Raw genomic sequence first — 15,374 nt, 5'->3', positions numbered from 1 at the left:
TGGGCTTTGGTAATCAGGAATGGTTTACAAGGTGCCTCAGAAGCAAATCGCTTTTATTTTGGAACTGCTGTTCATTTTGTTCTAAGTGGAGATGTTTTAATACTTCATCCAGGAAATGAGCACACAATAAACTCCCTTCTTCTGGGGGCAGGGGTAGCATGCATCTATAACACATGTCTTCATTTTGTTTTATGTGCAGAGAGATGTAAAAATATCTTGGCAGAACAGTGTGAGAACACGGGCATCTGCCCACATTCTGTCTGTCTGAGACTTGTCATCTTTAACAGTTCTATTGAAAAACAAAATCAATAAAATTACACACAGAATGAGATCATTACAGAATCAACAACTCCATAACCACTCTAAAGACTTTGGGAGGGGAGGGGTTTCAGCTTCATTTCTGCTTAAAGTTTTTGCCTCTTGAAAACTGCCTGCTACGAGCCTGGAAAGCACTTGCCCTTACACCGCAGAGCTTAGGTCATTTATCTGGCCGGCAGTGGTTCTCTGGTGTGTGTTAAGAGTACATTCTGGCCCGGCAGATGTTGTGCTAGCAGCTTGGGGAAACAAAGCAATTAGTAAAACAAAGAGAGATGCTGTGTTTATTCTCTATACTTAGGAATGATAGCAGCCTCAGGCTTCAAGGATGTGGGTATGGAAATACTTTTAATTCTACATTTCAAAGATTGCATTCTGATTGTATGCTGGGGAAATCCAGTAAACACCTTCAAACTCATCTTCAGGAAAAGATAAAACCAGCAGAAATTTCCTTTCCAGAAAAATCAATTTTGAAGGAGTCATTTTAAAATTAAACAACTGTTTCCAAATAATGTTGATTAACAGGCTGCTATTAATATGGAGAGTGTCTGGCTTCTCCTGCTTAGTATATTTTTATTACTGAGTTGAATGATGTGAGAGATGGAATGCTGTTCTCATTTTTAGTGAGAAGCAGAATAATGTCCCATCCCCCTAACCCCACCCTCTCACCCCCACCCAAGGTGTCTATGTCTAAGCCTCCAGAACTGTGAATATTCTACACTGGATAGCAAAAGAGACTGCACATATACTTAAAATTAGGGACCTTGAGATGAGATTATGCTGGATTATTCAGGCAGGTCCAAGTTAATCACAAGAGTCCTTAAAATATCTTTCTCAGTTGAGGTCAGGATCAGAGAGAGACGTGACTACAGAAGAACGTTAAGGAGATGCAGAGTTGCTGTCTTTGAAGATGGAGGAAGGCATCATTGAGCCAAGAAATACAGATGGTCTCTAGAAGCTAGAAAGATAAGGAAGTTTTCTTCCCAAGAGCCTCCAGAAAGGGGCATAGCTCTGTTAACATCTTAATTTTAGTCAATGAGACGCGTGTTGAATTTCTGACTTATAAAACTCCAAGATAATAAATTCATATTGTTTAAGGCACCAAGTTTATGTTACAGCAGCAACAGAAAGCTAACATAGGACATAAAATTGGGAGGGAGGAATAAAACTTTAGATAGAAAAATCTGTATTTAAGTTAGGAATTGTTTTGCTGGCCAAGTGGCTTTTTTTCCCTTTTTCCTTTTAATGAAAGTACTAACTCATGTACTCTTGGAGAACCTAAGGATATACAGCTAGGCTACAGGGACAATTGGAAACAGGATCTAGAACACAGCCAGAGTGAGCCTCCCTTTTCATCACACATTAGACACTACTTCTGACAGTTCCAGCATCCTGTAGTTTCATCACTAGAGAAGAATATAATCTCTTTGTTTAGTTCCAATTCTTAAAAAGAGAAGGACTTTGGATCACATGCCTATCTCTTGGTTCCATCAACTCAATGGCTGGCCCAACTACAGCCAGGATTGATGGGGAAAGGAATGAGGACTAGTTGTCTCAAATAATAGAAATATATCTCAAATAACAGTATGTGAAAGTCTGGAGATGTAAAAAAGTAGATGCCTGTTACAATCAGAAAGGAAAAGATAAAAATCCCTAAACTACTAAGAAAGAATTAGTAGAAAAAAAATTTAAAAAATTTTAAATGCCCTTTGAAAGAATGTCAAATGAAAATGATCTGTGTGTTTTATTAGGAAAGAAAGCCACAAAACAACAATATTACGTCTAGGTTACTGTTGGAAACACCTTCAGTCCTACTCCTATGTTTCTCCTTTATTTTCACACTACTACAGCTCACAACACCTCCGACACCAGATGCATGGAAATTTTCCCTCAGCAAGCGATTCTTTGACACCAGTTGGGTGTCCTACAATTACTTAGCTCAATTCTGGCACTATCTACCTAGAGATAACGACAGATCCGACAGGTTAACAGTTCAGTCCCATAAGACTGCTCCCCACTTCAGATGCCAATCGCAGGCAGTAGGTCCTCAGGTTACTGACAGCTTCTTTCTGACTTGGCTGCAAATCAGAGGTCCCCAGGACCCCCTCTTCAAGTTCCATGCATTTGCTAGAGTGGCTCACAGAACTCAGGAAAACACCTGCGTACATTTACCAGTTTGTTAAAGGATATGATACAGAATACAGAGGAACAGTTGGATAAAGAGGTACGAAGGGCGAGGTCTGGAAGGGTCCTGAGAGCTCAGGAACTGCTGTCCCATAGAGTTGGGGTATGCCACCCTCCAGGTGTGTGGCTGTGTCCACTAGCCTGAAAGTTCTCTGAACCCTGTACTTCTGGGAATTTTATAGGCGTTTCCTCATGTAAACGTGATCAATTATTAACTCCTTTTCCAGTCCCTCTCTACCCTCTCTGGAGGATGGGAATTGGGGCTGAAAATTCCAAGCTTCTCATTGTGGCTTGGTGTTTCTGGTGACCAGCCCCCCTCCAGGGGCCATCTGGGAGCCTACCAGAGTCACCTCATTAGAACAAAAGACACTCCTGTCACCCAGGAAATTCCAGGGGATTTAGGAGCCTTGTGTCAAAAGCTGGGGTCAAAGACCAAATGTTAGAAAAGAAGATGCTTCTAGTGCTCTTATCATTTAGGAATTTACAAGAGCTTCAAGAGCTCTGTGCCAGGGACTAGGGGCAGAGACCAATACATATATTTTCTATTATCTCCAGTTACTAAAATTAAACAAATGCAATCTTTGACTAAATTCATACAAGTAGGATTCCAGATCAACTTAATAATTCCTAACTGCTTGTTCATTTTTCAAACCCCATATGGTGTTTGTCTCTAATTCTGAGGCCCACTTCTAAAGAATATTGATTACCTGAACTTTGTTAAGATATTAAGAGTTGTTTGTTAAGATGTTAAAAAGTCCAGGAGCCATTTTCTTCTGTAAATGGTTTAGGGACCTGAGTGATAGACTAAACTTGAATGACTCGGTACTAGATGATATTAGCTATTTTACACATTTAAAGAGCTATTTTGTGGGAAAGACTGCAGTCTTATTTTCCATTACAACACTGGTTGAGAGTGAAAGGGAGGACAATTTTGGAATAATATTTTGGAAATTATTTCTTGTCCCTGAAAAGGGTTCAGCAGAAGCTAGGAAACCCTAGGTCAGTGATGTTGTCAGGTGATTCCTGCTTGGTTGAAAGTTTGTTAGTTGGTTGAGAGTCCAAGGTTCTTTGTTTATGACTAGTTTCATCATTTCTAGTGTGGTTGATAAAGAGCTATATTTTCTCTGAAATCAGTTTAAAATGTCAGAGGATGCTGTAATTTACCTGTGTTCAGACCTACTGACCTCCTCATTTTCAACAATTTTTCTCACCATGAAGGTAGGACTCCACTTAGTAGATCTTTTTTGAAATTTAAACAGAAACTCTGTCAGTTTCTGCATAATGTACTCGAAAAGTCTTGCAACCAACCATTTCTTATTATCACAATGTCATCCTTTCATATATTTCTTTTATATTTCTTCTGATATCTACATTAAAGCTCTTCTAGCTATGTATGCTTTTGAAGTGATTGGGTAAGACTTTTTTTTTTTAATACTTTGCAGGCAGGAAGCATCCTTTGAAAATAAGCCCCTAAGATTTTGGATTTGTAAGGGTTATTCAGAGTTTATTCAAACATTTAACTCATTAAAATACCTTATTATATATGTAGAGAAGAATATCAGATGCTTCATTATATAGTTTACTTTTGTCTTCCTAGGGTCATTAGCTTTGCTAGATCATTTCTTGCATTTCATAACAGGATAGTTGTATGGGCTATCAAATAGTAATAAACAATGTACTCAGTATTAGCCAAATTCACTTGTAGTAGGTATCCATTGTCAGTTATGAACCCTACACATTCACCTAAGAAGTTTAGAAATTAAGACTGTCTGAGGACAAGTTATAGGAACTAGGATAAATAGAAAGAATTGTTTTCCAAGGTAAGATTGTCAACTGTTCTCTAACACCTAAACAAGAAAAAAATCAATTGTGGGAGAAATTTGAGAATTATGGTTTGGATACAAGCTGAGGCAGATGAGATGGGGGATGGATTTCAACAGAGATGACAGCACGTCTCCAGGCCCATGAAGTTTCACATTGAAGGATTTTATTTTTGTTTTTTTAATGTGATAGTTAACTGTTTGGGAGAATAATGTGCAAAGTCTTAAAAAAAAGGGATGAGACTGTACCAAGTGACCCTTCAGATTTCCTCTTAGGCTTGTAACAATGTAAAAATAGTATCTTAAAAGTTTGTGCATTCTGATACTTAATCAGATGAAAACAATATTATAAAGTGACTAAATAAATGAGACTGGGCCTAAAATTCTGTCCTAAATAGGAATGTTGTGGGGTAAACTGTCCTTCCCCGATGGTTAGTTTCTATGTCAGAAGTAGTTTCAGATAGTTTGAAAAAGCATATCCTCGCTAGGGTTTTTGCCTGTCGTGGATATATATGGCTATGACTTCTGAGTGCCACATAGGAGAAATGTAACTTCTGTATTCTGATGAAAAAACCTATAACCGGATAGAAAAACAAACCTTTGGTTGAAAGATGAGATATTCCACTCCTTCGGAGACTGCAGCTGGGACCAGAAATCTTGCATTTCACTAACTCTGTTTGGCCATTTAATGCCCAAGTGTCCACTTTGCTGCCGGAATTTCTAGATTTCTGTTGGACAAGAACACCCATAGGAGACATTAAGGCAAAAAGCAGGGGAGGCAGTTATGGCAAGGTACTGTGAATTGAGCAGAAAACAAACCCTGTACCAGAATTAGAGTGAGAGCTGCAAAAGGCAGAAGGAAAGCAATAGTTTTTGGGAGGTGCAGAGAGAGAACACTTCAACAGCTGCTGCTGTATGCTAAGACTCATTTCTGATCTGGTGTGACAGAGTGGCTGAAAAGTGTTAGAGAAACCCACACTCCTAGGCTAAATCTAGATCTTTAGAGACATCCGCTCATTTGTTGTCTATAGGATTTAGTCACAAAGGGTGTGATTTGTTTTTGTTTTTGTTAACCTGATGTGGTGTAAAGACATTAAGTGTGTTTGGATTTGTAACTAACTCTGTACTTCTGAAGACTGATGCCTATCTATTCTTGGTGTGTCCTCTTGGTCTAACATAGAAGCCACAAGTCTGTTTCCCTGAATAGAGAAAATTAATGTTTCAGCCATTTTCAAAGACCAAAGGCAAAGAATGTGAAACATAGACATCCTTCAAAAATTGGGTATTTAAATCTGAATAACAAGGAAAATAAAGAGAATCTATGATCTTCCTTTAAAAAGATGACTTTTAACTGTGAGATACAATTTTAGTCTATTTTAAGCAGACATTTGAACTGTTGTCAGCGCAAGGTACATATAGATGAATACATTCTTGGTTTTTGAGTTGCCTGCGGTTTGTAGTCTAGTAAATTGCATTAGCCTGTAAACAGCCAACTATAGTTGGAAGAAGTGAAAAAGGTGGGAGAAACGGACAAAGGAGGAATAAAGGAAGTGCTGAGTTGAAAATTAGCCAAACCCAAGTTTCAGTTGAAACCTTGCAGGTAAAAATCTGTGCCTAATAGGAGGCACAGAATATTCGTAAGTTCTTTTTTGTGCTTTTGGAAGTAGGAGAGTAATCAGAACTTTTGAAGTGCTACTCTAGTTATGATATCTACTACATTAATACTTCTAGCTGAATAGCTGAAGAACGGTTTAAATGAGTTTTAAATGAAAAATAATTGGTTAAAGTAAGACACTAGAAAACACTGCCTAATTTTAAGGTAATTTCGAGCATAAAATGAACAAGCTAACAAACTAATAAAAAAATAATCATTTTCTCTAAAGAGTTTTTGTCCAGAGAACATTGCTTACATGCTGGGGTGGTTTGAAGTACACTCCTGCTTGGAAATGCTTGAACGAGGCAAGAATTTGAGCTTTCTACCAACTGCAACTGCTCTCACTGGGGGAGTGAGGAAGGGCTGATGAAAAACATTAGTTAATATTGTCTTGCTTCTCTCTCCCATCTTTGCAGTCAAGGACTAAAATACTGCCAAATATATGATTATTATATTTTCAGGGTTAGTATTACTTTTTAGCTCCACAAAAAAAATATAAACTAAAATATATTTATTTTTCCAGTGGATTTGTAAAATCATTGAATGAAATTTGGAGTAAATGATTTCACATTAAATTTTTGGCTTTTACAAAGGTTAGAATCATTTCCAGTTTCTTAAATGTCCATACCTGGGTACCCCTGTCTAGAAATGAGCAGCTATAACAGAAGAAAGAGCAGTTTGGAATGTTCAGTGCACGAAGCAGCTTGGAATGTTCAATGCACAAGGAAGGGCGTTTGAACTGCCTACTTCCTACAATCCCTATAGTAATTTTAGTGCCTAGAATCATTGAGTGTGGGCTCACTAGATATTTAACTGCTGTTTTTTGAGCTCACTACCTTCATTTTCTTTTAAAATTTTAAAAATAATCCAAAGAGTCGTTGGAGAATTCTAGAGAAGGTAAGTTACAACCGTTTTTGCAGTTTCCAAAACTGATTTATCTGAGTTTTTCATTACTTTATTTATCAGTTCTGAATTTATTTTAGAATAAAAACCTTGCCTAGAAATAAATTGATAAGACATAAGCTATATATCTGAGCAAATACATTGCTCGCAAGTCAACCATTACTTTTAATCACTGATGTCAGGCCTACATAAATGAGAACATATGCTTTACTTTGCAAACCAAATTTCCTGTGTAAATGTTAAGATAGAAAATGAGCATAAGATGATTCTGAAAGAATGCATAAAGATAGGCTTCCAAAAATTAGTATTTTTTTTTCAAAAAATGTATAGAGAAAGAAATGATTCATACAAATACATTATTTAAGGGCAAACTTTCAGCCAGCCTTTTACAGCATTCAATTCTTTTTCATTATACTTCATCCAGACTCTAACTTCAATATGATCATGATGTCGTGGTCAGGATTATGATGAAAAACACTTCTAATAACACAAGTTGCTTTTAGCTATTTTGTAACGTGCCATCGTTTAAGGCTTTTACCATGAATCAATTACACAGCTAATTTTTAATCTGATAAGAGGAAAAAATTAGGAGAAATCTTATAAAATCAGAAGGCCATTGATTAAAAAATTATCCAAAACAGAACATTTTATATATCAGAGAACACAAGAACTATATAGTAAGTCTATAGTTATTTATGCAGGTACAAAATATAAAATGCATGATTGTAATATTATGGAGTTAAGCGATACATAGTGTAGGAGATAAGAATGGAATTTTAACTTGTGACATTATGCTCATTTAGATCACTAAACTTTACATACTGTTTGTCCTTAAAAGAAGTCTGTTGTTATTTTCAAATGCTTTCCAAATATTAACTAAGGTTTAAAAAGTATGCAATTATCAGTTGTAAGATAGGATAAAACACAAAGTCATAAGAGGTATGTTCTCTGTAATTGTTATCCAAGGATAGGAATTGTCCTACCCAACCAAGCTACTTTTCTCCTTGTTAGCTCTGGTTCCAGCTTCTTCCCTGAGCTATAATCATTTCTGCTTTTTTCATTCATACTAGATTCTTCCCCAGCCAAATTCTCTCCCACAGCGTTGTCAGGCATCCTGTGTTCAACAAAATTTCTTAAGATCTATGATACAGACAGCCTCAGTCTGTATCAGTAATTAAAAACCTCCTGCCCGTTACTGAGCTCTTCCTCTGTTGCTGGCATTATGCTAGGTGTTTACATCTATTATTATCTTATTTAATCCTTCACACTTCTTCATGAAATGGGTCCTATTATTTTTTGCAGGGGAGGTCATTGAGGCTGAGAAGTATGTAATGGTCATGGTTATAAGTATACTTGGGTTGCCAAATTTTATGGTCAATCCTTAGTTCTTGTGTTATGTAGATACTAAGCAGTAAACGGCACATTTGGATACCCCCTACTTTAAAAATTCTTTGTCTTTTGGAAAATCATGCCCTCCTGGTTTCTTTATGCTGCAATGGTTGAATTTTCTTTTGAACTTTTTGCTGGTTCTTCCTCTGGTTTTCCTCACGTCTAAGTGTTCAGGTGCCTTGGAATTCAATCCTTAATCTCTTCTCTCTATCCACGCTCACTGTTAAAGTTCTTGTCTATACTCAAATATTTCTCATTTTAGTGGTACATGTATACAATGGAATATTACTCAGCTGTAAAAAGCAAGGAAACTGGGACATTTCTAGAGACATGGATGGACTTGGAGACTGTCATACAGAATGAAGTGAGTCAGAAAGAGAAAAACAAATACCATATATTAACACGTATATGCGGACTATAGGAAAATGGTACAAATCAGCTGGTTTGCAAGGCAGAAATAGAGACACAGATGTGGAGAACAAACATATGGACACCAAGCGGGGAAAGTGGGGAGGGTTGGGGGGGAATGAACTGGGAGACTGGGATACCAAATTGTATGCTCTAAATATATGCAGTTTATTGTGTGTTAACTGTATCTCAATAAAAAAAAGAAATAATAATGCCAAATATATATATATGTACATATTTCTCATTTTATACTTATAAAATGGTTCTCAGAAGAATTCGTCATGTTTAAGGATTTATTAGGGAAAGCAACTGGAAATGATCTGTTTTTAATAAATCTATTTAAATGTGCTTGAATGTCATCTTTTAAGGAAAATTCAATCTTTGAGAGATGCCAGCCTGTAATACTGTGTGTGGTCTATAGCAGTTATACACTTTTCACGTACCTCTAGAAGATGTCAGAGTTCAGGGAAGTGATGACATAAAGAAAGACACTTTCTTCGAGCATGTTATTATAAATGTGGGTTTATCATGCTCAGGATTTTTTTTTTTTTTTCTGATCCAGTAATGGGGAAAAGCTGGAGAACACCTTGAACTGTCTGAGAAGTTAGAATTTTAGGGAAGGTCTAAGGACATTTCTGGCATCAATAGAAAGTTCTTTAGTAACAATTCAGGTTTAGCTGAAATAAACTTCAGGAACTAGAACTAAGACTAGGACTAGGATTAGGAATTTTGAAAATTCCCATCAAGTCGGTGATAACACGGATCCAGAGAGAATAAGAAGCCTTTTCTTCATTAAGGGAGCTATAGACCTATAAAAGGAAAAAGACCAATAAGGACTAATGGGTTAAGGATCTCAGAATAATGGATGCATTCTTAATAAGCCAAGAAAAATCAAAGCATATTACTACTACATAGAGGAAACTAGAAATATATAATTGCAATAAAAGATCGAGGAGAAGGATTTAAAAATCTGTTGGCTTGCATGTCTTTATTTTATTTTTTTAAATTAATTAATTAATTAATTTAATTGGCTGTGTTGGGTTTTTTTTTGCTGTGCGCGGGCTTTCTTTGGTTGCGGTGAGTGGGGGTTACTCTTCACTGTGGTGCGCGGGCTTCTCATTGCCGTGGCTTCTAGGTGCGTGGGCTCCAGTAGGTGCAGCACATGGGCTCAATAGTTGTGGCTCACGGGCTCTAAAGCGCAGGCTCAATAGTTGTGGCACACGGGCTTAGTTGCTCCGCGGCATGTGGGATCTTCCTGGAGCAGCGATTGAACTCATGTCCCCTGCATTGGCAGGCGCGTTCTTAACCACCATGCCACCTAGGAAGCCCTGGCTTGCATTTCTTTAAATGTTACTCTGTACGTTTTACATACAATGCTTTTAAATTATTTATATCAATAATTATTTTAAAATGTTAAAAATAATTATTATAATTGTTTACATTTATTTTAGTTCCATAGATACAAAGTCTTAATTATGTGCCATGTGCTGTGATAAGCACTGGAGACACATTAGGTGAATGAAATACAGTATCTGTGCACAGCAGATCTTCTGTCTAATGGACTATACACAGAAAAACAGACAATTACAGCATGGAAACTGGAGAGACGTGTCCTATTAGGGGGCCAGTATAGGGATTTGGAAGACAGCTTATTAAGATCTTCTATTGAAATGTGGGGTTGAGCTCAGAAAAGGACATTTAATGTCTGGGTTGAAATATCTAAGTTTAGACCAGTAGAAATAGTCAGATGTAGACTGATGTTTAGTGTAATTTAACCAGAAGGAACATCCCATGTTGACAGTAGTGTGGAGATCTCACCTTATGAGGATCTAGGAGAGGCTAAACATGGCTCTAACAAAAAGTAATAATATGAGGGTAGAAGACCAAAGAGGGTCATAAGTAAAAGGTGAATCATTACCAAATTTCTCAGCTCAGGGCTCACAACTTGTTCAGTTTGCTTTTTAATCACTCTGCTACAGATGGGGAAATGAGACTTTCGCAATACCAGCTTACTGGGTTTCCTGCCACTCCATGCTTTCCCAGTGGTCAGAACTCAGTTTTCATATTACTGACCTATCTTTTATCTCGTTCTGCCATCAGGTGATTATATGATTATGGACCCCTCTCTTCTTAGTTAATTTCCTAAGGATTGTTAGCATGTTCTTGGAAACCCCACCCACCGTTCCTTATCTTTCCTGCCTTTAGTCATTTCTTCTTCCTGTTTTCCCAAGAGGTACTTTTTTGGTTACTTTTACCTCTTCTTTGGCACTAAACTTTGGTTTAAAATTTTAAAGTTTAGTGTCATTAAATCCACAGCTTAAATTTTAGCTTAGCACTTGAAACAAACTAGTTCTCCTTTTCTCCTTATCCTCCTAACAGTTAAAAAGAAATACTGTATTTCATGCACTTCATTGTTTTAGTACACCAAAGAATGAAGAAAAACAAAATCAGCTGTATTCCACATTAAAAAAAAAAGACTGGTCCTTTCTAAACTGCTCTGTTTTTTTTTAAGGAATCTGGGTTTTCTAAAGAGAAAAAAAAAAGGAGGCTATTGTAGGGTTTCCAGTGGGGAAATAACAATAAAATTGCTATTTTAGATACAAAATATCTAGAAAAGGCAAGTTTATAGAGACAGAAAACAGAGAAGTGTTGCCTAGGGCAGTGGGTAGGAAGTAGCGAAGTACAAACAGGCAGCATGAGGCGACTTTGTGAGTGATGAAAAAGTTCTAAGACTGGGTTGTGGCAATAGTTGTACAACTCTATAAATGTATTAAATTCATTGAATTGTGCGTTTATAATGGTGACAGCATCAATTATACCTCAAAAAAGTTATTCAAATATATATTTTAGAAAAACTCTAATTTTAAAGCAGAAAATCCATTCAAATAGAGGCAGGGAGATGGGTTAGAAAGCTAAAGTACTAATATTAGAGACAGAAGATGACTGCCTCTGGGACTGAAAGAGAAACATTCAAAAGGATTTTAGGCCATGCTTTCTGTAGGATATGTGATTGACAAAATGTAGAGAATAAGAAAGGCACTATATAAGGAAAATATCCAGACTTCTGACGTAAGCATCGGAATGGATGGTGATGAAATTAATTAAATCAGGAACACAGGACATAGATAGAAAGTTGATTTTGCAGGGACAAGATAAGAGTTTATTTTAAAGTATGCTCAGTTTGAAATATACGTGAAATGTCTGAGCTGAGGTGTCTGGTATGAAGTTAACAACAGCCTGTAGTTTGAGAATGAGTTACAGGCTGAAGTTGATGATTCAAGTGTCAGCAAATACAAATGGTAAGTGAGTTTCTGTGAGAGGATTAGATGAGGCTGGAGAGTGTGTAGCTCATGAGAAAAAAAGATGGACTTCTGTGAGGAAGTCCAGCATAAAAGGAACAAAAGAAGAAAATAAAAAGCCTAAAAACAAACAAGTGGAGAACTTTATTAACTAAATGCTTACAAGAAATCAGTCACTATTCTGAACTTTTTTACACTGTGTGGACTCATTTAATTCTCACGAAAACCCAGTGAAGGTAGTCCCAAAGTTATCGTCTCAATTCTACAGGTGATTAAGTCTCATCAACATTGTGTAACTTTCCAAGACCAAAAGTATGGATTATTACCCTTCAGGTAGAAATAGTGAACAGTATTTAAAGAGGCTCAGTGTCATTGAAAGTATTTGTGATTTTAGAATCAAAATTCAAGCCATGGCAAATCGATGCCTTTATTTTTCTTCACAAAAAAATTGTAGAAATCATCGATGTACTTAATTTGTACATAACTTAAAATTTCATGGAACTGTAAGTTCTCAAAGGAAAAATTTCTGAAATATGGCATCATCTATTAAGGATGCTCACTGATGGAGGCTCCTTTTCTGTAAGATGGCGGGTTGTCACTGTGTGGAAAAGAGAAGCTAGAGAATGGTGACCTGGGAATAAAACATGCACTCATGAGAGATTGCTAGTTCTAGCTCTATCCACTGCACTTATTTAATTAGTCAAAGAAAAGTATAGTCTGTTTCTAATTTGGGGTAGGAAAGTGCAACCTTCCCTTATACCTGGAAGTAGAAAGAAACCTGATACTAGTGAACATACAAGGACTACTATACTGTCTTTAAAACCATTAATCACATTTAATCCTCCTTCTGTATTTATCTTTCTAAATGCCACTACCATCTACTGAGTAGCCTAAACCAGACATCTAGGAAGAATCCTTTTTTTTCATCTTCCCATTTATCAATAATTACATTCTATAGATTCTACTACTTTAATGTCTCTCGAATAAATACCTTCTTACTTCAGGTCTTCATCTTTTCTTGTAAAGATTATTGAGTCCGTCTTCTAACTACAGTTGACTCTTGAACAACACAGGTTTGAATTGAGTGCATCCACTTATAAGCATATTTTTTTCAATAAGTATAGTAACCTTTATTTCTGGTCACACTATATTCAAATATATTGTACAGATTACTGATACATTGATCATTGTAAAAAGAAAATCTTACTGAGTAACTCTCTTGCTCTTTGCGGTTTTCCTTTGAATTTTTTTAGCATAATCCCTTATTTATTTCTAAAGCCGTCCTCTTCTCCATACCTTGCCACACATTTATACTTCAGCCATACTGAATTTGTAATTTGCAAAGACTTGATTCTTTCCTGAGTTCCCAATCTTTGAAAATGGAATTTTGTTATTTTTTATTTGTTCCTTAACAAGCATTCATTGAGGACTCACTAAGTTCCAAATAATTAAATAATTCTCATTAAATCCTTTTAGTGCCCCTGTGAGTGTAACTATTATCCCCAATTTATAGACCAGGAAACTGAAGCTCAGGGAATAACTGCCCAAGGAAGGAGAGCTATCCGTAAGTGTTAGAACTAGAATTCTAAAACATCCTTTACCTTTTATGTAAGCCACTCTATGTTTTTACCTATCCTAAGGAAGTTTCCCTGGCACTCCTGTACCTCCAAACCCCCAGCTCAGAGCTATGTTTAGTGCTTCTAAATTGGGTTTCCATAGAAACTCTCACGAAATTGCTATTGCAGCACTTACTGTAAAGTGTTATAATGGCTATTACTTGTCTATCATACTAATTAGACTTTGTGATCCTTTAGGCTAGGGAATATATATTTGTGTTTACTTCCTTAGTATTTATTAAAGTTCCTGGTACAGAGAAATAACTCAATAAATGTTCGTAGGGAGGAAGGAAGAAAAGAAACTTTACCTTATTTCGTTTTATTCTATTTTTCTCGAAATTAATTCCTTGCAATCCATATATAAAAAAAGAGTCTGCAAATGTGTCACATTTGGGGGTTTTTCCAGGCTACTGGTTCTTAGTATATCTTTGTGGAAGTACTACATTTTTATATACCCAAACCTGTTATTTCATTTGTGCTTACTTCTGTTGCTTTTAAATTTATCCCCATTCCAGTGACCTAATACATGTTCATCAATTCTATTTACTTATAATTTTTTAAAGAATTTGATTTCATATGCACTTAATATATATAAATACATATATACATACATAGGTAGAGGTATGTATTTATGTGTGCACATATGTGTGCTTCTGTGTGTATGTGTACAGCTAGATTATACACTATTGAACTCATCTGATATTATGAAGGTGATTCCAAAATATCCAAATTCCATTTATTAAGAAATTCTTCTTAATTTTCTATAGCTTTCTTTATCACATAATAAATTTCTTTATATAAAAGTCTGCTTCTGAGTCATTCATTCTTTTTCAGTGATCCTTTATTTTATTGTTGAACTAAGATCACACCTTCAAAATAAAATCCATTGTTCTGTGCTTATATATAAATATACTTTTTAAATGGTTTTAAGGACAAGGCATGCCATTTTAGGAAACAGAAGAACAAAAGAAGAAAATAAAATCACTAGTAATCTTACCACAGTAAATTTTTTCCTGTGACTATTATCTTTCCATTATTCATGCACATATAGACTTAAGCACACAAACGTGTGGATCTTTATTTATCTGTGATAAAGTGATGTATAGATGTATGTGCATATATAAATATGTTCACGTGTGTGTAACATTATTGCATTTGACTCATTGCCCTGAAATTATACCAGGGCATTGCCCCAAACCTGAGAACTAAATGTGAGCCCATGAACCCCCACGTAATTGAAAGGGAGCTGCCAGACTATCTGTGCAGGACTTGGAAGATGAAGGTCCTACCGTCAGTGGCAACAGCATTAGCCAGTGTCATATCTTAGAAGTAGAAGGAAATGGGACACTAGTGAAGTCAGGAGCAAATGTTCTTTAAGTGCTGGGGCATTTCTTCTCACCTCAGGTCAAGAAAGAGAAAGGTTGAGATGTTAGTGAGGTGAGGAGAGAAGATTTATCTTTCAGAGAGTTGACAACATCCTCTGAATTTTCTGCCTCCAACATTATGAGTAAAGGAAGTTGGGTTTTTCTTTCTCACCCAAATTATGTGGTGAGATCTTCAAGCGGTCCATTTGGAGATCTTGTCATTGGACTGTGGGAGTTTGAGGAAAATAAGGACTAGCATTTGACACATATTTACAAAGTCTAAAGGTAGGAGGTTGTGATGGGAGAGTCTCCTCCTGGGGTAAAGTAATATTGGGAATAAACTACACTTCCATCGATAGCTGAGTTCTCTGGAGACAAGATGTGAACTTGAGGGAGGGAAGGGAACTTAACCAATCCATGTG

The 15,374-nt window shown here is 36.3% G+C and overlaps 1 protein-coding gene across 1 annotated transcript in view; it reads left to right on the top strand.

Annotated features, from left to right (window-relative positions):
- The window catches only part of THEMIS (thymocyte selection associated), a 164,309-nt gene that overhangs the window by 76,103 nt on the left and 72,832 nt on the right, over positions 1-15,374 (top strand). The window lies entirely within an intron of this gene.

The sequence above is a fragment of the Hippopotamus amphibius genome, chromosome 6, assembly GCF_030028045.1.
Source record: "Hippopotamus amphibius kiboko isolate mHipAmp2 chromosome 6, mHipAmp2.hap2, whole genome shotgun sequence".
Taxonomy (NCBI): domain Eukaryota; kingdom Metazoa; phylum Chordata; class Mammalia; order Artiodactyla; family Hippopotamidae; genus Hippopotamus; species Hippopotamus amphibius.
The sequence above is the reverse complement of the archived record's forward strand: the minus strand, read 5'-3'. Positions and strand labels throughout refer to the sequence as shown.